Source organism: Phoenix dactylifera, chromosome 10 (assembly GCF_009389715.1).
Source record: "Phoenix dactylifera cultivar Barhee BC4 chromosome 10, palm_55x_up_171113_PBpolish2nd_filt_p, whole genome shotgun sequence".
Lineage (NCBI taxonomy): Eukaryota > Viridiplantae > Streptophyta > Magnoliopsida > Arecales > Arecaceae > Phoenix > Phoenix dactylifera.
The window spans coordinates 7,974,538-7,990,725 of NC_052401.1; positions in this window are offsets into that span (position 1 = coordinate 7,974,538).

Consider the following 16,188-nt stretch of genomic DNA (forward strand, 5'->3'; position numbering starts at 1 on the left):
CCAGATCCCTTCTCTCTTCCGAAATCCCATCCTGTGCATGGTCCCCGTACCCAAGCGATCAGTCCATCGCAAGGCACGAGAGGGTTCCTTCTTAGGAATGGAAATTTCGTACTGCCTAAAGAGAAGAGTGAATATCATTCCGTATGGGAGGGAGAGCCTAGGTCTATTCAGGGGCTCACACATATACCTATAAATGAGCTTGGGAAAGTTGACCGGGGTGTCCTGAAGAATGTAATACATAATAGCTAGGTCCCTCTCATTCACAAAATCAAATCTCCCTGTCTTAGGGAAGATGGACCTGGACAAAATGCTCAAAAGGATTCTCACTTCAATAGGAAGTGAGCTAGCAGATACCTCATCTAGGGGAGACTGAGGTGGATGCCCTAAGACGATCGTAAGGGCCTCAAATCTATCCTCAGGATGTGCAGGAGCCACCCCTACTAATGGAAGGTGGAGGATATGGGCAATGAGGTCCTCTGTGACACGCAATGGGACACCTAATACCGTGCCCTCAATACCTCCATCTCTCCGATGGACGGTACTGTAGAACTCTTGAACTAGGCCAGGATAGGTGGGAAGGTCCAAGGTGAGGAAGTACTCTAGACCCTGGGCTCTAAGCCTATCGCCTATGGTGAATCCTTCCCGGGAGAGATAGTCGAAAGTGACATACCTCCCGGAGGTGACGGCCTTCCCGGCCAACGGCCTAACATGAACCACCCTAGGCGGGGAACGATCCGGAGGAGGTTGCCTCGCGGGATCGTGCCGCGCCTTGGAGCGCCGCTCGGGACCGGCCACGGGACGGGACCTCTTTCTAACAACTCCCTTGCGAGGCATCTTGACCTAAACGAGATGAAAACCTAGAGAACGAAGAAGGATCGATAGAGGAAGCTCGGGACTGACCTGAAAAGACCTAGGAACGGACGGAAACTCAATGTCCGGCGAAGAATCGACGGGAAAAGGGCTTGGAGACGATCGAGGATGACCTAGGAGTCGGCTCTAGGGCTTTGTGAACAGTGGCGGCTTGAGAAAAAGTATTTGCGAAACGACAAACCTAGGGTTAAAAAGTCGGATCCCGACTGCGAGTCGACTCCCCTGAGTCGCGAGTCGACTCGACCTCGAGTCGACTCCAGAAAATGCGCGAGTCGACTCTCCTTATGCGCCTGTAGACTTCGAGTCGACTCCCGACAATGTGCGAGTCGACTCCCCCTCAGCTGCCAACTTTGCGAGTCGACTCCCCCAAATGCGCGAGTCGACTCCCCCTTAGGAGCCGGCTCTGAAACTTACTCGAGTCGTCTCTAACCTTGGCACGCACTTAAAAATCATGCTATAACCGTGCCAAATGAGGGAAAATCACCTAGTTGGGATCTGATTTGATGATCATTGAATAGAAACTCTATTTTAACCTCATTTTAACCATCAAAATCAATTAATCTAGTGAAAACTCCCACTAGGATGGGTCAATCACTCCTAATCCCCTCCTAAGTACACTGAACCTCTCTTCACTTAGGGGTTTTGTGAAAATATCTGCTAATTGATCATCAGTACAAACAAATTGGAGAGTCACATCACCATTCAATACATGATCTCTTATGAAGTGATGTCTTATCTCAATGTGTTTAGTTCTTGAGTGTTGAATTGGATTTTTAGTTAGGTTTATGGCACTTGTATTATCACAATTAATGGGGATTTTATCTTGTTTAATGCCATAATCTTCTAATTGTTGTTTAATCCACAAGATTTGAGCACAACAACTCCCGGCTGCAACATATTCAGCTTCTGCAGTGGATAATGCAACCGAGTTTTGTTTCTTGCTAAACCATGAGATTAGGTTTTCTCCTAGAAATTGACAAGACCCGCTGGTACTTTTTCTATCAAGCTTACATCCAGCGAAGTCTGAATCTGTGTACCCTATTAAGTTTAGGCTAGATTCTTTAGAGTACCACAGCCCTATGTTCTTAGTTCCTATTAAGTATTTAAAGATTCTCTTAACTGCAGCTAGGTGTGATTCTTTAGGATTAGCCTGATATCTAGCACACATGCACACACTAAACATAATATCAGGCCTACTTGCAGTAAGATACAGTAAAGAACCTATCATACCTCTATAAAGTTTTTGATCTACAGATTTACCTGATTCATCTTGGTCTAACTTACATGATGAGCTCATGGGGGTGCTGATTGACTTGTTTCCCTCCATATCGAACTTCTTGAGCATCTCCTTGATATATTTGGCTTGATTGATGAAGATGCCTCCTTCAGATTGTTTGATTTGAAGCCCGAGGAAGTAGTTCAGCTCTCCCATCATGCTCATCTCAAACTCACTCTGCATCAAATCAGCAAATTCCTCGCAGAGGCGATTGTTAGTAGCACCGAAAATGATATCATCAACATAAATCTGTACTAATAACATATCCTTATTTTTCTTTTTCAGAAATAATGTTGTATCTACATTTCCCCTAGAGAATCCATGTTCTAATAGAAATTTACTAAGTCTCTCATACCATGCTCTAGGTGCTTGTTTTAGACCATAAAGTGCTTTGTTCAGTTTATACACATGATTGGGGTATTGATGATTTTCAAAACCAGGAGGTTGTTCCACATATACCTCCTCATTAATAAACCCATTTAGAAAAGCACTTTTTACATCCATTTGATATAGCTTGAAGTCCTTAGAGCATGCATATGCTAATAATAGTCTAATAACCTCAAGTCTAGCTACGGGAGCAAAGGTTTCATCAAAGTCTATACCTTCTTCTTGATTATAACCCTTTGCTACTAGTCTAGCCTTATTCCTTATAACAATTCCATTTTCATCTAGCTTATTTTTATATATCCATTTTGTACCTATAATTGGATATTCAGAAGGTCTCTCTACTAGATCCCACACTTTATTTCTAGTAAATTGGTTTAGTTCTTCTTGCATTGCATTTATCCAATTTACATCATTTTCGGCTTCTTCTATATGTTTGGGCTCAAAGTGTGAAACAAAAGCTAGATGGTTATTCAAATTTCTAAGGGATGCTCTAGTCCTAACGGGTTGGGATGGATCATCTAGAATTAGTTCCTTAGGATGCCCATGAGCATACCTCCAAGCTTTAGTTAGCCCATGATCCACTATAGGCTCTTGGTTTGATGATTCTCCTTCAATCAACTTTTGATTATCATCTTGTAATCCCATCTCATCTATCTTTTCTTCAAGTATTTCAATATCATCATCAAAATTAACCTTCTTACTAGATGAGATGTCACTAGAGTCATCAAAAACAACATGTATAGATTCTTCTATAACTAGGGTTCTTTTATTAAAGATTCTATAGGCTTTACTAGTTGTAGAATAACCTAGGAATATTCCTTCATCAGATTTTGGATCAAATTTCCCTAGATTATCTTTCCCATTATTATGTACAAAACACCTACATCCGAAAACATGAAAATAGTTAACCTTTGGTTTTCTGTTTTTCCACAGTTCATATGGTGTTTTCTTTATGATGGGTCTTAATAGAACTCTATTTAATACATGGCAAGAAGTATTAATGGCTTCTCCCCAAAAGTACTTAGGGAGGTTACTTTCACATAACATCGTTCTAGCCATTTCCTCTAGGGTTCTATTTTTTCTTTCCACAACTCCATTTTGTTGTGGTGTCCTAGGTGCTGAGAAATTATGGGTTATCCTCTTTTTACTACAAAATTCATCAAATAATTGATTTTCGAATTCGGTACCATGGTCACTTCTAATAGCTATAACTGAGGACTCTCTAGCATTTGTTACTTCCTTATGGAACTTCTTAAATATAGAAAATGCTTGATCCTTATGCGCTAGAAACATGACCCATGTGTACCTAGAGTAATCATCTACTATAACTAGACCATATTTATTTCCACCTAGGCTTGTTGTTCTAGTTGGACCAAATAGGTCCATGTGTAGTAATTCTAGAGGCATAGAAGTAGAGACACATTTTATGGATTTAAAAGAGTTTCTAGATTGTTTGCCAAATTGACATGCTTCACATATTTTGTTCTTTTCAAATTTTAATTTTGGCAAACCTATCACGGAGTCTCTTTTAACTAGTTTAGTTATTGTGTCCATGCTTGCATGACCTAACTTACGGTGCCATAACCAACTAGCATCATTTTCTTTAGTTTCATTAACAACTAAACATTGGTTATGTTTTGTAAGGTCTTCTAGATCTACCACATATACATTTCCACGTCTCATCCCTTTAAAAACTAAACTATTATCATTAGTATTTGTTATAATGCACAGTGATGGTTTAAACATAACATCATATCCTTTGTCACATAATTGACTAATGCTTAACAAGTTATGCTTAAGACCATCAACATATCTAACATTATCTATAAAAGTAGAAGGGGTGATTTGAACTTTACCAATACCAATGATGTGACCTTGGTTGTTGTCTCCAAACGTCACAGCACCTCCCTTCTTAGCTTCAAGGGTGAAAAATTGGTCTTTATCACCCGTCATGTGCCTTGAGCAGCCACTATCCAAATACTAGCAATTTTTGTTGACCTTGGCTGCAAGACACTCCTACACAAGCAAATCATGTCATCTTAGGTACCCAAGTTTTCTTGGGTCCTTCATGGTTAGTCAAGTTGGTTCCTTTTGGAACCCATACCCTTTTAATTTTTCTTTTAGTTTTACTTTTCCTAAAATTACATACATTTGCTTTATGGCCTACTGTACCACAACAAAAGCAGGTTATTTTCTTAGTTTTTGTTTCCCCAGCTTTAACAAAGAAGTTACTAAGAAGTTTTTGCTTATTCCTTGGTTTATATCCTAAACCGGCTTTATTAAACACTGCACGTTGACTATTTAGTATCATGTTTAATTTTTCAGAACTATAGGTAAATCTTTCAACTAAGGGTTTGTATTTGTTAAGTTCTTTAGTTAGTGTCTGATTTTCGGCTTTTAGATCATTAAGTTCTTTAGTAAGATCCTTATCTAAGGTTTGTTTATATTTTTTAAGTTCTGAAAATTCCTTAGTTAGTTTTTCATTTTCTTTAGTTAAGGTGTTGGTCTTTTGAGTTAAAAGTTGGTTGCTTGTTTTAAGTTCTATATTTTCTTTGGTGATTAAATCCTTATCCTTAACTAATTTATCGTATTTATGTAGGTATGATTGATTAGTTATTTTCAGTTCTTTATTCTTAAGATTTATAGCCTTATATTCTACCATTAATTCATTAAATGCATCATAAAGTTCATCAAATGAAAAATCATAGTGCGTATCGGAAGTTACCTCATTTTCGTTGGCCATGAAACAAAAATTGGCCTTCTCTTCTTGTTCTTCATCCGATGATGAAGATGATGCGTCGGAGTCCGATAGGGTGGTGACAAGGGCTTTCTTCTTCTTCTTGTACTTGCTGCTCTTCTTTAGTAAGGGACACTCAGCTCGGATGTGTCCCGGCTTTTTGCACTCATAGCAGCCGGTCCCCTCACTTTTCCTTTCCTTACCTTTGTCCTTGCGGTAGGAATTTGAGGGGCCTCTCCTTTGATGATAGGACTTCTTGTGGTTGATGAATTTCTTGAACTTGCGCACAAGAAGAGCCTCACCACCATCTTCCTCATCTTCTTCTTTTTCACTGCTGCTGCTGCAAGACAAGTCCTTGTTAGAAGAAGTAGATTTTAAAGCTATTACCTTTTTCTTATGGGAGGACTCTTCTTCGTTGTGTTGTTTCATGGTAAGCTCATACGTCATAAGGGATCCAAGGAGCTCTTCAAGTGGAAGCTTGTTCAAGTCTTTAGCTTCTTGGATTGCCGTCACTTTAGCTTCCCACGACCTTGGTAGACACCGAAGGATTTTCCTGACAAGTTCACTGTTAGTATAGTTCTTGCCAAGGCTTTTTAGGCCATTGACAATATCAGTAAACCTAGTGAACATGCATGTAATTGTTTCGTTAGAGTCCATTTTAAATAGTTCATATTTATGAACCAAAATATTTATTTTGGACTCTTTCACTTGATTCGTGCCCTCATGGGTCACTTCAAGTCTGTCCCAAATCTCTTTTGCAGAATTGCAAGTAGAGACCCTATTGAATTCATTACGGTCTAAGGCACAATAGAAGACATTCATTGCTTTAGAGTTTAATTGTGCCTTCCTCATGTCATGTTCATCCCAGTCCATTTCAAGTTTAGGTACCTTAACACCATCTACGTATATGGATGGGATGTATGGCCCATTTACTACAATGGACCACATCTCATAGTCTTGGGCTTGGATGAATATTCTCATCCTAGCCTTCCAGTATGAGTAGTCAGATCCATTGAAGAAAGGGGGTCTTTGGGTGGACTGACCCTCAATGTGAGAAAATCCAAATGGGGTTGTCATTTTGATCTTTTAACTCTTGAGTGGAAGAGTTTTTGGCTCTGATACCACTTGTTGCCCAGATAGACAACCCAAGAGGGGGGGGTGAATTGGGTTTTTAAATTAACTTAGCTAATTAAAACTTTGTGGATGATTAACTAAATACTATATCCAGTTATTTAATTAAAGCTAAGTGCTGTGAGTAATGTGTGGGGAAGAAGATGAGAGACAATGCACTACAAACACAAAGTTTTATAGTGGTTCGGAGCTAACCCTTGCTCCTACGTCCACTCCCCAAGTCTCACTTGGAAATTTCACTATAACCCCCTTGGATTACAGCCGGTTGTTTTGCAAGCTCACAACCGAACTTGTTGTTTTACGAGCTCACAACGAACTCGGTCGGTTTTCCCAGGCTCACCGACTAGAACCAACCCCGATTGTTTTTCCGGGCTCACAATCAAACCCTTACACTCGTTGGTTTTAAACCGGCTCACCAACCAACCTTAATCCCCTTGATTCAATCCCCCGATTGAATCAAGTAAATACACGAGATAGAAGAAAACAGAAGATAGCTTCTCAAAAAGCAGATTTAAAACAATATAATCGTAAAGGAGTTAGAAGCCCTCAAATGTTTTTAAGATGGTGAAGAGGTGTGGCTTCTGGAACTCCGGTCTCCTCTTGAAAGAGTGATCGACTTGAAAGCAGGAGGAGGAAGCTTTGAATGCTGGGAAGATGTTGGTGGAGCAGTAAATGCAGATCTTCCCTTTTTCTCGTTGAAGAGCACTTAGAGAGCTTGAAGACTTGAATGCTAGGAGTGGAATGTGTGTTTTTTCTCTTGCTACAGTCTTCTGTGGCTATTTAAGCCAACCCCCACGGAAACTAGCCGTTACTCTGCTTTTTCTGGCCGTTCTGCACACTCTGCGTAGCCTGACAATGTGACCGTTGGTGGGTTGGAGTCGACTCGCGCGATCAGGAGTCGACTCGGCTGTAGCAGGAGTCGACTCGAGCTTTTCCGGAGTCGACTCGGCAACTGTTCCCAGTTTGAATTAAAGTTGCCGTCTTGACTGGGAGTCGACTCGTCTTGACCCGGAGTCGACTCGCCAACTTCTGGCGCTGACCTGGCAATTTTGGAGTCGGCTCATCCTCTGTAGCCCGTGGATCCAAATTTGAATTTTGTCCACTCGAGTCGACTCGACTATCCTGGGAGTCGACTCGAATCTCAGAGCCCGAACTTCCGATTCTCTGTCTTTTGGCTCATCCAGTCTTGGAGTCGACTCGAACTTCCTTGGAGTCGACTCGGCTCTCAGTTTTCGAAAGTTGGTCTTCTGCCTTTTGACGTGAAGCTTGTCTTGGAGTCGACTCGAGCTGTCTGGGAGTCGACTCGAATCTCAGAGGCAGTAACATGGTCTTCTGTCTGTCGATGGTCGCACAGTCTCGGAGTCGACTCGCGTACTGCGGGAGTCGACTCGAATCTCAGAGTCCATAAAACGCTCTCTGACTTTTTCTTTGTGTACCGCTGGGAGTCGACTCGCATTCCACTGGAGTCGACTCGAATCTCAGACCTGAAAAACTGCTCTTCTGTCCTTCTGTCTGTTTTCAGTCGGAGTCGACTCGTACTGATCAGGAGTCGACTCGAGCTCGTGCCAGTGACCTTGATACGCTTGGAGTCGTCTCGTGATACTCGGGAGTCGACTCGAGTCTCAGACATTGGTTCATGCAGACTTCTTAACTTATCCAAAATACTATGAACCAAGTCTAGAAACACTTGGACAGGATTTTCACTGAAACACTCAATTGAATTCATTAGTAATCACAAGATATACTCAATTGCTTTGAGCTCATCAAAATCAAATGGGGTTTTAATCAATCACTCCACACAGTTACGGAGGATGAACGCCCCACTGGTCGGATTTACTGGAGACTCAGTTCCAGTGAAGGGCGAGGTCGATCTCCTGGTCACGGTCGGGCTCGCCCCCCGAGAGAGTACCGTGAGGATGGGTTTCCTCGTGGTGCGCTTGCCCTCGGCCTATAATGCCATCCTTGGAAGACCAGGGCTCAACGCTCTTCGAGCCGTGGTCTCAACCTGCCACCTACTTATGCGGTTTCCCGCCAGCCAAGGAGTCGGCGAAGTCCGTGGGGACCAGGCGGTTGCAAGGCGATGCTACATGGCGACCAACGAGGCAAAGAAACCGGCCAAGGTGTCAACTTCGATGCCAGATGACAAGCTCTCGGCTGAAACTTTAGAGACACGGGCTGGCCCTCAGAAGAAGCGGGTAGAGCCTGGTGAGCTACTCACCCAAATCTCCTTACGAGAAAATTGCCCTGAGCTAACCGTGCAGGTCGGCTCCGGCCTTGACGCCCGCGAGAGGGATCGCCTTATCAACTTCCTACGGGCCAACATGGACATCTTCGTCTGGTCACCCGCCGACATGCCGGAAATAGATTCGGAGGTTGCGGTCCACCGACTCCAAGTAAAGCCAACCTGTAAGCCTGTGCGACAAAAGAAGCGAAGTGCCGCTCCGGAGTGACAACGAGCAGCGGCTGAGGACGTCGATAAACTCCTCCAGGCCGGCTTCATCCGGGAGATATCCTATCCAGAGTGGCTCGCCAATGTGGTCCTCGTTAGAAAAGCTAGCGGAAAATGGCGCATGTGCGTAGACTACACCGATCTGAACAAGGTCTGCCCGAAGGATAGCTTTCCACTTTCCAGCATCGACCACCTCGTGGACTCCACCTCGGGACATGAGTTGCTGACATTCATGGATGCCTTTTCAGGATACAACCAGATCCGGATGGCGCCGGAGAATGAAGAAAAACGGCCTTCATTACTGGCGGGGCACCTATTGCTACAAAGTTATGCCTTTCGGCCTAAAAAATGCTGGAGCAACTTATCAAAGGCTAGTCAGCCAAATTTTCAAAGACCAAATAGGCCGAAATATGAAGGTCTATGTCGATGATATGTTGGTGAATAGCCGAATGGTGAAGGATCATGTGGCTGACCTCGACGAAGCATTCTCCACGCTTCGAAAGTACCGGATGAAGCTCAATTCCGCAAAATGTGCATTCGGAGTCACCTCGGGCAAGTTCCTTGGCTTCGTGATCACTCAACGGGGAATTAAAGCCAATCCCGAGAAGATCCGAGCGCTCCAAGAGATGGTGCCCCCGAGTACAGTTAAGGAGGTGCAGCGGCTTACGGGATGGGTTGCAGCTCTCGAAAGATTTGTTTCCCAGTCGGCCGAGTGCTGTCTTCCGTTCTTTGCGGCCCTCAAGCGGCCGAAGGACTTCTTGTGGTTGGCGGAATGCCAGCAAGCCTTTGAAGAGCTTAAGCGCCTTCTCGCTTCTCCTCCTTTGCTCACGAAGCCTCAGCAGGGTGAGCTCCTTTATCTGTACTTGGCTATTTTCTCAGTTGCAGTGAGCTCGGTCCTGGTCCGAGAGGAGAACAAGCTTCAGAGACCAATATACTACACTAGCCGGGTCTTGAGGGATGCCGAGACCCGATATTCAAAGCTGGAAAAGACAATTTTTGCCCTGATCGTTTCGGCTCGGAGGCTCCAGCCCTACTTCCAAGCCCACACGGTGGCCGTGTTGACCGACCAGCCGATGAAGCAAATCTTGCAACGATCAGATCGTGCTGGGAGAATTACAAAGTGGGCCGTCGAGCTCGGAAGTTCGACCTCGAGTACCGACCCAGACCGGCGATCAAGGCGCAGGCACTCGCCGACTTTATAGTCGAGTGCACTGTGCCAGACGAGGCCGAGCCCGAGCCTGCACCAACGGAGCAGACCCCAAGGCCGACGTGGACTCTGCACGTCGATGGTTCCTCGAACTCGGAGGGTAGTAGAGCGAGCCTCATCCTCATCAGTCCGAATGGAGTGGTTGCCGAGCAGGCTTTACGCCTCGAGTTTCCCGCCTCTAACAATGTGGCGGAATACGAGGCACTCATCACCGGGCTCAAGTTGGCAAGGGAGCTGGAAGTGAAGGATCTAAGGGTCTTCAGCGACTCCCAGCTGGTTGTGAACCAAATCTTGGGTGACTTTGAAGCCAGAGAGCCCGCGATGCAGGAGTATCTTCGGAAAGTGCGGGATCTCACCTCGACTCTGAGCTCTTTCCACATCCAACACATTGCCAGGTCGGAGAACCTCAGAGCAGATCAACTGTCAAAGCTGGCGTCCTTCCGCATGAGCGAGCTTCCCAAAGCAGCAGCACTGGAGTATCTTCAGATGCCCAGCACGAAGGAACCCGAGCCGGCCGTTTGCATCGAGGTTGAGCCAAGCTGGATGGACGAGTTCGTCAGCTACCTGCAGGATGACGTCCTCCCCAGTGATGAGCATGAAGCTCGCCGAGTCAAGCGCTTAGCCTCTCGGTACATAATGTATGAGGGCAAACTTTATCGGAGGTCTTTTACCTCCCCCCTCCTAAGATGCCTCTGCCCGTCGGAGGCGGATTATGCAATGCGTGAAGTCCATGAAGGGATTTGCGGAAATCATCTGGGAGGCCGAGCATTGGCGCATAAGATTCTGCGCCAGGGATATTATTGGCCGACACTCCAAAAGGATACGCTAGACTTCGTCCGAAGATGCGACCGATGCCAGAGGAACGCCAATATTCAACGCCGACCTTCGGCCCCGTTGACCTCGATCAGTTCCTCTTGGCCATTTGCCCAATGGAGAATTGATATCCTAGGACCATTCCCTCTGGCAACCGGGCAAAGAAAATTTTTGGTTGTCTCTATTGACTATTTTACTAAATAGGTTGAGGCCGAGCCAGTGGCCCGGATCACCGAGCAGAAGATGCGGAATTTCATTTGAAAGTCAATAATCTGCATATTCGGACTTCTCCGCATCCTCATATCAGATAATGGCCGCCAGTTTGATAACGCTCGCTTTAGAGAGTTCTGCTCCGAGTTTGGCATCGACCACCGCTTCACCTCGGTCGCGCATCCTCAGACAAATGGAGAAACCGAGGTCACGAATCGTACTATTTTGCAGGGGCTCAAAGCCAGGCTCGACCAGTCCAAGGGACAGTAGGTCGAAGACCTATACAACGTCCTGTGGGCTTATCGGACCACGTTCCGTGTACCCATCGATGAAACTCCCTTTAATTTGACGTATGGAATGGAAGCCGTTATCCCATTGGAGATCGGGCTCCCTTCTCCGAGGGTAGAGCATTATGACGCCAACTCCAGCTCTTCGCAGCTCAGAAATAACCTGAACCTAGTCGAGGAGACAAGGGAAGCCGCCTGAGTCCGCATGGCGAGGTACCAGCAAAAGACGGCGCAATATTACAACGCCAGAGTCAAAGTCAAATTCTTCAAAGTGGGGGACCTCGTCCTCAGAAGGGCTGAAGCCTCTCAGCTGACCGAGCAAGAAAAGTTGGCCCCGAATTAGGAAGGACCCTACCGGGTCGCATGCGTCCAGCGACCCGGGGCATACAAGCTGGAGTCTCTCGACGGGATCCCTATTCCACGAAGCTGGAGTTTCGAAAACCTCCGGGTGTATTACCAATAGAACCCCAAGGGGTTCTCTGTTTAGAGCATAACTCTCACCTTTTTACGATAACTTATCTGCAATCGTTCAATTGTGCTGCGCTTCTCCTGATGTCTAAATGTTTCGTGATTCTCAGACGACCCGGCCCAGCTCGTATACACGACCCCGCTCGGATACTACAATTAGCACCGGGCGAAGCCGGGCGCCTCTGCGAAAGTTCGAGGTGCCAATGTCAAGCTCGGTCTCGATCTCCCTCAAATACCTCGGTTAAGGCCGGGATGCCCCGAGGTCGACAGCGCGTTCCCAAACCCCTCGACCTCGAAAAGCGTCGCAGGTCGACAGTGCGTTCCCAGACCCCTCGACCTGCGTACGATTTTTCGACAAAGTTCGGGATGCCCCGAGTGTCGACAGTGCGTGCCCAGACCCCTCGACACTTCGGAAAGACGGGGTAGTACCTTCGCGGCCCCCCGTAGCGCCTCCCCGATAAAGTTCGGGATGCCCCGAGTGTCGACAGTGCGTGCCCAGACCCCTCGATACTTCGGAAAGATGGGGTAGTACCTTCGCGGCCCTCCATGGTGCTCAACTTTAATAACAGGGTAGTACCTTTGCGGCCCCCTGTAGCGCCTCCTCGGCTAAGGCCGAGATGCCCCGATTAGTCGACAGTGAGCCCGAGCTCCCTCGATCTCGGGATGACGGGGTAATACCTTCGCGGCCCCCCGGAAACAAACGTTCGTGATCGACGACAAATGTTCGTAGTCGGAAACAAACGTTCATGATCGATGACAAATGTTCGTAGTCGGCAACAAATGTTCGTGATCGGCAACTGGTTCGTGATTAACAATAAAGCGCCCCCAAAATATTCGTGGATGCCCACAAAGCAATGCCCACACGGGTTTCCAATGGCAACTTTCTCCTATTCTGCCGGCGTCTCTAGAAAGCGGACCCCGAGCAAAAGAGCGTCCTCAAAAGCTAGCCGAGGAGCAAAGCTGCTGACCTCGGCATGAGACGCTCGACTCCAATAGTACAAAAGGTACATTTTAATCAGTGCTTACGTTGTTTCATTCGTTTCTGCACCGATTGAATGCTTAGATAAAACCCCGACCAGCGTCGGGGCGCTTTACCGGGTCAATCACGGGTCGATCTCATTGACCCCGCGCGACCACTCGTCAGTGAACCCTAGTTCGATTTATACCGGTAGCTCGGTGAAATCTGATCCCGAGCTCGGGGACTCGTATCGAGCCTGAACCTAGACCTGTTTAAGTCGGGGGCGGGTCTGACAATCCGCTTCGATCACTAGAGGTCCGAGCTCACGGAGTTCTACGACGTTTGAGCCAAGTTAGCGACCTCAGGTTCTAGGGCTCGGCAGGATTCAGTGCCGAGCTCGAGGGCTTGATGAGCCCGAGGACAGGCGAGTGTCTCGGACCTAAATACATCGATATCGCTGGTCAAGGGTCAAGGGTCCGAGCAGCGGGAACTTATGCCAAACCTAAGTCTACGTAACGAACATGGTTGAGGCCGCAGAGCCCAAGTCCATGAACTTGAGTGAACCCGAAAAAACTTAGATCTACTGAGAAGCAAGACTCAAGTCAACCACACAAATTTAGAAAAGAGTTCATTTAGAAGAAAAGCTCGAAGGCTGAGTACAAAATTGAGGCTCGACCGTATAACAGACACAAAGGCCATCCTCTTTTACAAAAATAACAAAACAAAAAGAGAACCTTAGGGGGCGAGCGCGGCACCAGCAGCCGAGATCCTTTCGGCCCCACTGTCCTCGGCAGCTTCGGGGGTAGCTTCAGGAACTCCCGCTGGACCTTCCTCGGCAGTGGTTGGTTCCTCCGTGGCGGTCTCGGCCCGGTCGTCAACAACCTCGGGAGCAGCCTCGGGTGCTCCCGGTGGACCTTCCTCAGCAGTGGCCTCGGCCTCTTGAGCGGTTTCTTCAACCACCCGGGTCCCCGCCTCAACCGAGTTGTCTGCCTCGAACTTGACCCCCGCTCCCGGTTGAAGCAGGTCGAGGTTGAAGTCGGGGCAGAGCCGCTTCAGCTGATTGCGGAAGTTGTTGAATCCCTGGATGAGCCCGTTCACGGCCTCCTCTTTGAGCAGATCGCAAAATTCTTTCGATTCACGGAAGAGCTGAACGGCGCTCTGGGCCGCTCCTGGGCATCCTTCTCCCGAGCTCCTAGTTGAGCTTCAAGTTGCTCGGCCTTCGGCTCTGCGTTCTTTATTTCCTACTCACGGACGATGAGCAGGGACCGTGCCTCGGCCAAGCGAGCCTTGGCGCCCCGCAACTCCGATCTAGTCAGAGCATGGGCGGCCTTCTCTTCTTCAAGCACCGCGGTCAAAAGTTGGACTTCATCCTCGGTAGCCCCCACTCTAAGCAGAAGCTCCTTCTTGTGGAGCTCGAGCTCCGCTAGCTTATTCTCGGCCTCTTCTTGTGCCTGTAAACACCGACGGGCTCGTTCTTTGTAGTCCGCCCCGATCGAGATCAGCGTCTCGATCTCGTGGAGGTGCTCGAAGCAAGACAGAGAAATTAGGCCGAGGATAGAATTAGGGCATAAAAGCTAAAAGCGTAAGGAATAAATAATGGAAAATAATGAAGACTTACCCGAATAGCAGAAAGGCGAGTTGACTCCAAAAAATTGTTCAGGCTCATGGCCTGAATTTTCGCCTTGTCGGCTGGAAGAAGTGCGATGCGGAAGATCTGCCGCGCAGTCTCAACGTTCTCGAGGGCTGAGTCGCCCTCAAACACTGCCCATTCCGGAGTGTAGGGCCGCCTTTCTTGTTGGCCCTCGTCCTCCGATGGGACGGGGAGGCTGGGTCTTGTCGCCTTCGGCGAAGGCGGCCTCGCGACCCCTCGGCTGCTGCCCGGCTCGGATGCCGGGCGCTCGGGTCGGACGGGAGACCGACCAGGGACCTGCGAGATTGGCGCCGGACATGCGAGCGCCAAAGTGGCTCTTGTTGAGCTCCCGGGCTCGGAGCTCGAGCCCCCCCTCCGAGCAGCTTCGGAGGGCTCAACTTGGGGAGCGCCCCTCTCGGCGGCCCCGTCCGCCGAGACCTTGGCCTTTTTCTTGGGCTCGGGCAGGACTCCTCCGAGCTCGGCCGCCCTCTTTCGGAACTGAGCGTACAAAGCTTCGCTCTTGGTCACCATCTTCGCAATGTCTGCAAGGACGAGCAAAATAAGTTAGTAAAATATTATGAGGAGAAAGGAGGAGGAAAAAGAAGGAAATTTTTTTAAGTTACTACTACCCTTACCCTGAGGGCGCGCCGAGCTCAGACCGATATTAACTAGAGCGTCCTCGCTCATGAGGCCGCTCAGAAGAATACCATCCCCGAGGCCGCGAACGGCGTTAAAGATCCCCTGCTCGCGCGTGGAAAGCCTGGGGAGTCTGTTGGCGGTCTTGAGCCGGCTCTGCCTCCACCTAGGGTCGAACCCCCATGACCGCTCGGAACCCAAAAAGAAAAACTTTTTCTTCCAGTCGTGAATGGACGTTGGAGCGCCCTGGAAGAGTGCCCCCCCCCCCCGAAGGGCGATATAGAGCCACTTTCCATCTCTCGGGTTGGACTTCAACATGAAGAGCCGCCGGAAGACGTTCACGGAAGACGGGATCCCATATGCCATGCACAAGGACAGGAATCCGATAATCGTCCTCCATGCGTTCGGAGCAAGTTGCGCCGGGACGAGTTGATACTCTCCGAGCAACTCATTCACGAACCCATGGAGGAAAAATCACAGGCCGACCCAGAGTGCCTCCAAATACACTCCGATCCGACCCACGGGGGGGCTCGTTACCCGATCCCCCAACCTAGCGGGTTCCAAACGGAACCCTCGCCGAGGAAAAAACCATTTCTCGGCCATTTCAACCTCCACCTCACTCATTGAGGACCCGATTTCATCCGGACCAAGACCCATTAGGAAAAGAAAAGAAAGAGAGAAGGGGAGAAAGAGGGGGTTCCGAGCAAACGAAGAGAGGGACACCTTGGGAGTTCGCCGGAGGTAATGGAGGATCGACCGCTTCGGGCTAGGAAGAAGATGAGAAAGACAATGGGGAAGAAGTCAGAGACGGCCAAGTAGGGATTTATATATAGATCCCTCCGACGGCCCGGATCTGCGAGGCGGAGCACGGCTCCCCATCCAGATCACGACATGTGTCGACCCCGAAAATTAAAGTGCTGCATTCAGTTCGAGCTGACGCTTCGAATACGGAAGCGCCTCGTCGGATCGTGTGGCCCCATCATGAGCCCACGACGCGAGGACACTTCGAAAAACGAAAAGGTACTCCCTTGATGAAACGTTTCCAAAAAAGGAGACGCCGCCCATTAAAAGGGCCTTGAAGCGCGCGATAATTCAAAATTTCTCTAATTAACATTAACACGACTGAAGC